The 9,533-nt window shown below is 38.0% G+C and overlaps 2 long non-coding RNA genes across 2 annotated transcripts; both read left to right on the top strand.

Moving 5' to 3' along the window:
- Nucleotides 1-911: 911 nt before the first annotated feature.
- LOC118490681 lies at nucleotides 912-2,742 on the top strand. The gene is made up of 3 exons (XR_004889866.1): nucleotides 912-1,038; nucleotides 2,100-2,154; nucleotides 2,598-2,742. It is a non-coding gene; the product is annotated as an uncharacterized LOC118490681 (long non-coding RNA).
- A 3,737-nt stretch (nucleotides 2,743-6,479) lies between these two features.
- Nucleotides 6,480-8,520, top strand: LOC118490680. The gene is made up of 3 exons (XR_004889865.1): nucleotides 6,480-6,606; nucleotides 7,667-7,721; nucleotides 8,165-8,520. It is a non-coding gene; the product is annotated as an uncharacterized LOC118490680 (long non-coding RNA).
- Nucleotides 8,521-9,533: the final 1,013 nt, after the last annotated feature.

Here is a 9,533-nt window from a genome sequence, read left to right as displayed (position 1 = left end):
GTCTAGGTGCTTCATATTTCTAACAGTCAACTTACCCGTAGTCTACCCGTTTAATAAGTTTTTATATATTTTATTTTAATATAGAAAATAAAAAAGTCACGCATATACAAGCCAATTAATTATTATAATATTCCAATCAATTATATATAAACTAGTTTTTAAAACTATTTGGGTCGAATAGTTATAATAATAATAATAAAAATTAAACTAGTTACTAGTGATTAATAAACTTAAACAACCAATAATTCTTATATGATAAAAATGGAAATGTTACAAAAGGCGTGTCAAGTGCCACTAAAACCTATATTAATAGCACAAAACCTATATAAGACCCTAGTGTCATGTGTCATATTAAGTTATGTTATAATATGTGACAACCCGGACTTTCAAGGTTTGTGCCAGTTCGTTCGTGATCTTAATTTCTCATTATTCCTTTCCAACGTTTCCCTCTCATGTTAAACTTGGTAGACGATTGGGCCGATTATGCTTTTGGGCCGTCTATATCGAATTTATGTTTCAAACCGCACACACGTTACATTTGGGTCGCATGTGGACATCTTGGCACACGCATACACTTAGGATATCTTTGTGGATATCTTTGTTAGTCATGGATCGGAAACGCTATTATTAAATCACTAAACATATCTCATGCAAATTAATATTTATAAACTTACTAATTATTCAGCACATGGGCCGGCATAAGCTTAATTATTTGTTCAGCACATGGGCCGACATTAGGCTCCAATCAATAGCTAGCTGCATGTGATTTTTAACTAGTAGCATGTGATTTTGATTTATTTCATTAAGTGGGCTGCACATGCGGTGGTTGTTTGTTGGACCAAAACCAAACCGAGCCCACCTCCCATCCCCTTTAATTACGTAAATAATACATAAGGCTTCACAACTCTTTGCAAACCCCTACTTCTCTTTTTCAAGACCACGCACAGCAAAAGAAACCCCACATCTCTTTGGGTCGACGGCAGACGATACCCCCTCCCCCTTCGAGTTAGCAGCCTCTTTTCCGGATCAAAACGCGTGGTTAGTGATTTGCGTTTGTGCCAAACCTTTACTCGCTAGCTTTGTTAATACATAATCGTATTTGTGTGTTGGATTAATCGTAGGAATTATGTGTGATCTTGTTTGTATGTGTGCTTAATTTACAAGGAGAGTGGATGTGAAGTGTGATATATGTGTAGTAAATAGGCTCGGGTGTGGCGTACGTTGTCGGTTGAATTGTATCTTGATTAGGGTTGCATGTATATTAGATTCGGATAGTGAGAATATGATATGCATCTATGTATTAGTTGTAATTGTTACCAGCTTGTTATGATAATCAGATTGGGGAATTAATTGCATGAATGTTGTTTTTAGATGTACCAGTTAGGAATACATGTTAATTAATAAAATCATGTGATCATGTACGTATGAAGTATCAACCTGATTGGGTCATGAGCATGTACAGGAGTATTAGGATATTGATGATGAGAAATTGTTAATAATTGGACCACTTATTTTAGACAAAAGTCAATGAAAATGATGTATGGCCTTAAAGACTTATTATTAATTAAAGCTATATGGTTGTGAAACGGTTGTCATGATTGTGGTGTAAATTGGGTATTGATTGTTATTGAATATTATATGTTGTTTGATGAACTACTATTCTGTTTTGAAAACTTTTGGGTAGAATAACATGGGGTCGAGGGTTAACAGTGGGATGTGCCCAACTACAAGTTGCACATCCATCTAACCACATATTCTTGGTGCTGGGCCACGCATGGGTTGCACACCCAGATTGTGAATGTATACTTCAGTAGGGTCGCACAAGTCCCTTGGACTTCACTTTGTTTGGGCCGGTGTCTAGCTGGGCCGTACTAGTGTTGGCTAAACATAATAGGTATGCTTAATTCATAAATGGACATGAGTATAGTAGTGTTTGGGCCGAACACTGTTATGGGATAGATCAAACATGGACTAATGAATAAACTTGGATGCAAGCAGAATGTTTAATATGTGTTATTGATTGTTATTACACTGTGTGCAACATGTTGATTACGTGACTTATGGACATGTGAAACTGATTATAATGATAATTGTACTAGGACTTGATTGCTCAACTGTTAAACAAAGTAACTAGTCTTACCGAGCAAAACCAAGGTGAGTTCATCTCTCTTGAGCATGCGTCCCGGCGGTTGGGACAGTCAGTGGGTATTCCTGGGAGGGATAAGTCTTTTGGGTAAAAACGGGAATGTTGGATAATATACTCTTCCTATCACCTTTAAAGTCCCTCCGTGTTGTTTGGTTACCTGGAAGGTAACATGGTATTAGTTAGTAGCGCTACTTAGGTTTGGCAACCTCACCCCGTTCCTGGGAGGACGGGTGTTGAACTAATGACCAAGTCATGACCAATGCTTTGATAGGAGCATTGGAGAAAGGGCAAAATAATCAGAAGCCGTCTTGTATTGGGGTATTATCAACATTGTTTTCATCATTACTTCTGGAATTAACTTCAATGGATTAACTACATACTTGGTAAACAACGTTTTCGTAAAACTATGAACTCACCAGCGTTGTCTGATACACTTGGTGCATGCTCGCAGGTCGTTAGATTATATGGATTTGGAACTTGCTGTCTGAAGTAGCTGGAGTGGTCATGGGTCGTGCTGATTGGATACGAATGCTGAGTTTATTGATTACATACATTTAATTTGAAACAATTAAACTATGATTTTTTTTATTTTATTTGCTTCCGTTGAACATGTTGGTTTTCATTCAAACTTAGTGACGGTGATTTTCAGTAATAAATGATGATTTTATTTAACACTCGTGATTGGTTCAGTATGATTAGTGGCTCGTTATTGGTTTGTCACGCGCCTAACAGGGACACTCCCGACGTGGTAATTTTGGGGTGTGACAGTTTGGTATCAGAGCCACTGTTATAGTGAACTTGGTTTTAAAACGCTTTCATAAAACCAGACTATAACCGAACAGTTCTGAAATCGACCATGACACTCAGCTTCAGATTGCAAGGTTCGTTTTTTATTTACCTTATGCATTACGTGCCTAGCGTACACCTACTTATGACATTGCATATGGCTACACACTCAGCACTATAGTATGATTGATTACATGTAATTATTTGTCTACCTTATGATGCATTGTTAGTATGGCATAACCTCTAGACTTTTGTGATCTTTACTATCTTAACAACGTTCGTTTTGCTACTCGAATCTAAGGAACCTTTTGACACAAGCTAAGAGGAACTGAGATAAACATGCAAATTACATTATCATTATGGGTGCACACATAATAATAATGTGGGGTGCATGTGAGTCCCAGTGAGGCTTAGCAAGTGTGAAAGGGATTCTGACTCATTAATCGACATAACTGGGGATTCAACAATCTGTTGGGGTTATGGCGATGATTGACTTCTATTCAATCTTGATCCTTATTCTTTCCACCATTCTTGTGGATGCATGTGAATCTTTGTGTAACCTGTGATATTTTTTTTTATTTGCTTATAACTTCCGTAGCGCTAGTAGAAGTTCTCATAAACCACTCAACGACTAACTGGAACAGTTAAACCCATGCGGTAGTTGATAGGCGCAACTATTAGACCGAAGATGTTCTCGAACACAATGAGCTATCATCACGGGAATCCCTCATTATTTTTCTTTTACTCATGTAAGAAACTTGGTGAAACTAAGATTCTCATCAGAACCTGTTATCTCGATCTAAACCCTACAAGACTCTTAGTGTAAGCTCTTCGACATCAGCATATCAACGTAGTATGAAGAATCCCTCGTACACTAATACTTTACCCCTTGCACTTAACCATAAAATTCCCTTTGGCCCCATTATACTGCCTTGTGACTTATCGTTAGTCTAACCTGGTTTTCATCCTAACATATCTAACTCTGCAAACGGATTTCCATAAGAACAGTTCCATCATTTCAATATTGAATCTGAAAATGATGATGTATTGTTATCATCACCATACCATTTTGAACGCCTTTACATGCCTTTGTAATGAAACCTCTTGGCGACATATGTGATGTCCCCAGTACACCCGTCTTAGTTCAAACCTTCAAACTTGGTTGCATACATGTTCGACTAATTGCATACTCAATTACTTACATGGATCTTAGTGAATCTATTCTTATTCGCATACAAGCAGCTCGACGACTGTAGAGAACGCTCTGATTTAACCGAGATGCTACAGACTTAGCCAACTATCACCTTCATAGATAATTCTTCTTGCGCCAACACCCTCAAAGTAACGCTTCCATCGACTGGTACATCACTTTATTTCCATTTATACTTCTTGTTTGCGACCAGCTACATCCTCATCATCGGATTTGCTACTTTACTCGTGATTCTAAAACAATTAGATGGAACAGATTTATGATAACCGCGTTTTGGTATATTCTTCGCGTCTTATCTTGTTGTGCTAAAATGAATACCATAGTTCTTGCATAGCCCTGTTATACGCTAATCCTTGCTTGGCTAAATCACTCTCTACGAACGTCACTCGAGGAATGAGTCATACTTAAGATCATCAAGTGCAAGAACATAAAAATAAAATTATTACTTACGTAAGGTATGCCAAGGTCAAAATTCCCTCTTGTGTGAAAGCACCATACTCATGTATAGCTTCATCGACCTCTTTGTTCCATGCTTATCTCTCTTTGACCGAAGGCTGGTCATCTACTACAATCAACTGCGACCAAAATATCACGATCAATATCAACTGAAAATCTCTTTTCCCTCTGAACGAACGAGTCAAGATGATACCAGTCTGAAATAGGGATTAATGCCTAACTTGAGTTTTCATTCAATCGATTGATTGAATTGCTTGAATCACCTGTTCCAAGAAATTATATTTTCTTTCTCGAATTCTTACATACAATGGCATCACCTTTGATCTTCGATAGGGGTGACTGCACCAGTTCTGATCGCCGGTAGCGATACCATATATAAACATATATCTCTTACACTCACTTTATCACATTCACATATTTTGCTTCGAGAAAATCTTGGTAGTGCACCCGACACACGTGATTTGAGGGTTGAGCATTTTAGCCTGTAACAAACTACCTTAACACATTTCCAGTTCGGTTTATCTCGTCGACCCTTCGTTTATGATGTACGACATTCGCCTCAATCCTGGTAAGCTCTAGATATACATTAGATACACTTGCTTCGTGAAGTGTTGGCTACTTAATATACAACATCCATGATAACTAAACACTGCCTTTTTGCAAGTCCCCAAATTCGAAGGCGTATAGCTCACCCAAGTTATATTTAGTGCAACAACCCCCCCCCCCCCGGTCGCACATGTTAAATGCATCAGGCAATGCCATACAGATGTATGACACACTCGTATTTCAACTTTTGTGAGCATCTCTTGAGCTTAGCATAACTTGTCACAACATTCTTCATTATCAAGCTCCTATTAACTCAACTTGTGTTTCTACTTAAGAGCAAGACATTTTTAGTTTAACACAATTAACACAAACTCTATTACCTCAAACACTCATTCATGCATAACACTCACATAACGGTAATTCGGGGAATTACGGAATTACACATGGGTTGTACTCGAACGTTGATGAACAATTAGAACACTATTCCTGAGCAAATAAAGAAATATAACTTATGTGAATTTATATGTTATCTGACTTTATATGCTATATGACTTATATATTATTTAGTGAACTTTCGTGAAACCGTATTTAACTACGTGTTTAGTGAATTATCGACAAACTCATAATTGGAGCCTAGAGTATAATATAGCCTAAATTTCGAGGACGAAATTTCTGTAACATGGGGAGGATGTGACACCCGAGCAAAATCCGCAATAATCCTAATTTCCTCACTTCACTCCTCAGTTCCTACTTGTCAAATTTCGGGACGAAATTTCTTTCAAGTTGGGGATGATGTGACAACCCGGACTTTCAAGGTTTGTGCCAGTTCGTTCGTGATCTTAATTTCTCATTATTCCTTTCCAACGTTTCCCTCTCATGTTAAACTTGGTAGACGATTGGGCCGATTATGCTTTTGGGCCGTCTATATCGAATTTATGTTTCAAACCGCACACACGTTACATTTGGGTCGCATGTGGACATCTTGGCACACGCATACACTTAGGATATCTTTGTGGATATCTTTGTTAGTCATGGATCGGAAACGCTATTATTAAATCACTAAACATATCTCATGCAAATTAATATTTATAAACTTACTAATTATTCAGCACATGGGCCGGCATAAGCTTAATTATTTGTTCAGCACATGGGCCGACATTAGGCTCCAATCAATAGCTAGCTGCATGTGATTTTTAACTAGTAGCATGTGATTTTGATTTATTTCATTAAGTGGGCTGCACATGCGGTGGTTGTTTGTTGGACCAAAACCAAACCGAGCCCACCTCCCATCCCCTTTAATTACGTAAATAATACATAAGGCTTCACAACTCTTTGCAAACCCCTACTTCTCTTTTTCAAGACCACGCACAGCAAAAGAAACCCCACATCTCTTTGGGTCGACGGCAGACGATACCCCCTCCCCCTTCGAGTTAGCAGCCTCTTTTCCGGATCAAAACGCGTGGTTAGTGATTTGCGTTTGTGCCAAACCTTTACTCGCTAGCTTTGTTAATACATAATCGTATTTGTGTGTTGGATTAATCGTAGGAATTATGTGTGATCTTGTTTGTATGTGTGCTTAATTTACAAGGAGAGTGGATGTGAAGTGTGATATATGTGTAGTAAATAGGCACGGGTGTGGCGTACGTTGTCGGTTGAATTGTATCTTGATTAGGGTTGCATGTATATTAGATTCGGATAGTGAGAATATGATATGCATCTATGTATTAGTTGTAATTGTTACCAGCTTGTTATGATAATCAGATTGGGGAATTAATTGCATGAATGTTGTTTTTAGATGTACCAGTTAGGAATACATGTTAATTAATAAAATCATGTGATCATGTACGTATGAAGTATCAACCTGATTGGGTCATGAGCATGTACAGGAGTATTAGGATATTGATGATGAGAAATTGTTAATAATTGGACCACTTATTTTAGACAAAAGTCAATGAAAATGATGTATGGCCTTAAAGACTTATTATTAATTAAGCTATATGGTTGTGAAACGGTTGTCATGATTGTGGTGTAAATTGGGTATTGATTGTTATTGAATATTATATGTTGTTTGATGAACTACTATTCTGTTTTGAAAACTTTTGGGTAGAATAACATGGGGTCGAGGGTTAACAGTGGGATGTGCCCAACTACAAGTTGCACATCCATCTAACCACATATTCTTGGTGCTGGGCCACGCATGGGTTGCACACCCAGATTGTGAATGTATACTTCAGTAGGGTCGCACAAGTCCCTTGGACTTCACTTTGTTTGGGCCGGTGTCTAGCTGGGCCGTACTAGTGTTGGCTAAACATAATAGGTATGCTTAATTCATAAATGGACATGAGTATAGTAGTGTTTGGGCCGAACACTGTTATGGGATAGATCAAACATGGACTAATGAATAAACTTGGATGCAAGCAGAATGTTTAATATGTGTTATTGATTGTTATTACACTGTGTGCAACATGTTGATTACGTGACTTATGGACATGTGAAACTGATTATAATGATAATTGTACTAGGACTTGATTGCTCAACTGTTAAACAAAGTAACTAGTCTTACCGAGCAAAACCAAGGTGAGTTCATCTCTCTTGAGCATGCGTCCCGGTGGTTGGGACAGTCAGTGGGTATTCCTGGGAGGGATAAGTCTTTTGGGTAAAAACGGGAATGTTGGATAATATACTCTTCCTATCACCTTTAAAGTCCCTCCGTGTTGTTTGGTTACCTGGAAGGTAACATGGTATTAGTTAGTAGCGCTACTTAGGTTTGGCAACCTCACCCCGTTCCTGGGAGGACGGGTGTTGAACTAATGACCAAGTCATGACCAATGCTTTGATAGGAGCATTGGAGAAAGGGCAAAATAATCAGAAGCCGTCTTGTATTGGGGTATTATCAACATTGTTTTCATCATTACTTCTGGAATTAACTTCAATGGATTAACTACATACTTGGTAAACAACGTTTTCGTAAAACTATGAACTCACCAGCGTTGTCTGATACACTTGGTGCATGCTCGCAGGTCGTTAGATTATATGGATTTGGAACTTGCTGTCTGAAGTAGCTGGAGTGGTCATGGGTCGTGCTGATTGGATACGAATGCTGAGTTTATTGATTACATACATTTAATTTGAAACAATTAAACTATGATTTTTTTTATTTTATTTGCTTCCGCTGAACATGTTGGTTTTCATTCAAACTTAGTGACGGTGATTTTCAGTAATAAATGATGATTTTATTTAACACTCGTGATTGGTTCAGTATGATTAGTGGCTCGTTATTGGTTTGTCACGCGCCTAACAGGGACACTCCCGACGTGGTAATTTTGGGGTGTGACATAATAGAACTCTAGTGTTTGGATCTGAGTTTCTTTTAATTGTGCTTGTTTGATAATAATGAAGATGAAACAGAGTTAAATGCAGCGGAACTAAATGAAACAAACTTTCAACACACAATCAATGAGAGAATAAGTTTTAGCAAACATGTTTATATTGAAATCGAATGATTGTATTTGTTACAATAATCAATTCACAATGCATGCATGCACATAATCTCCCCCTCAGCCTGAGCTCACAGTGATTGTTCGTACAGAATGACTTAGTGATGAAGAGAGCTTATAGAACAGTACAGGGTACTGTTCTATTTATAGTACAGAACAAACCACTGAGCATCTTTTGGCTGACGTCACCATGAAAGTGACATCTAACCTCCTAACAACCTCTAACCACTGACTATTACAACCACTGATGACTAAACAACTGAATACAAACATAATACAAAGAATAAAGTAAACTACTGCTTCTTCATTCCACTGTTATAGCTCCAGCAGTGCTTTGTGTTTTCAGCAGTACTTGAACCATATCAGTAGATTGAGCATTAGTGCTTTGTCTTCAACAATCTTTAGGGATCAGCAATTGTTGTGAAAAGCAGTACTTATAGGTCATCAGACGTTAGGGCCACTTTCAAGGGGAAAGACTAAGTGCAAACAACTGCTTATTCTGAATCCACTGATCTGATCCAATTTTGGCTTTATCAACTGTTCCTTTGTAGGGTTCAATCCCAACAATCTCTCCCTAGAACAGATGATGCCAAAACTCTTCACAACAACTGCTGATCCCTAAAGACTGTTGAAGACAAAGCACTGATGCTCAATCTACTAATATGGTTCAAGTACTGCTGAAGACACAAAGCACTGCTGAAGCTATAACAATGGAATGAAGAAGCAGTAGTTTACTTTATTCTTTGTATTATGTTTGTAATCAGTTGTTTAGTCATCAGTGGTTATAATAGTCAGTGGTTAAAGGTTGTTAGGAGGTTAGATGTCACTTTCATGGTGACGTCAGCCAAAAGATGCTCAGTGGTTTGTTCTGTACTATAAATAGAACAGTACG

This window comes from Helianthus annuus, chromosome 3 (genome assembly GCF_002127325.2).
Source record: "Helianthus annuus cultivar XRQ/B chromosome 3, HanXRQr2.0-SUNRISE, whole genome shotgun sequence".
Classification (NCBI taxonomy): domain Eukaryota; kingdom Viridiplantae; phylum Streptophyta; class Magnoliopsida; order Asterales; family Asteraceae; genus Helianthus; species Helianthus annuus.
The sequence above is the reverse complement of the archived record's forward strand: the minus strand, read 5'-3'. Positions and strand labels throughout refer to the sequence as shown.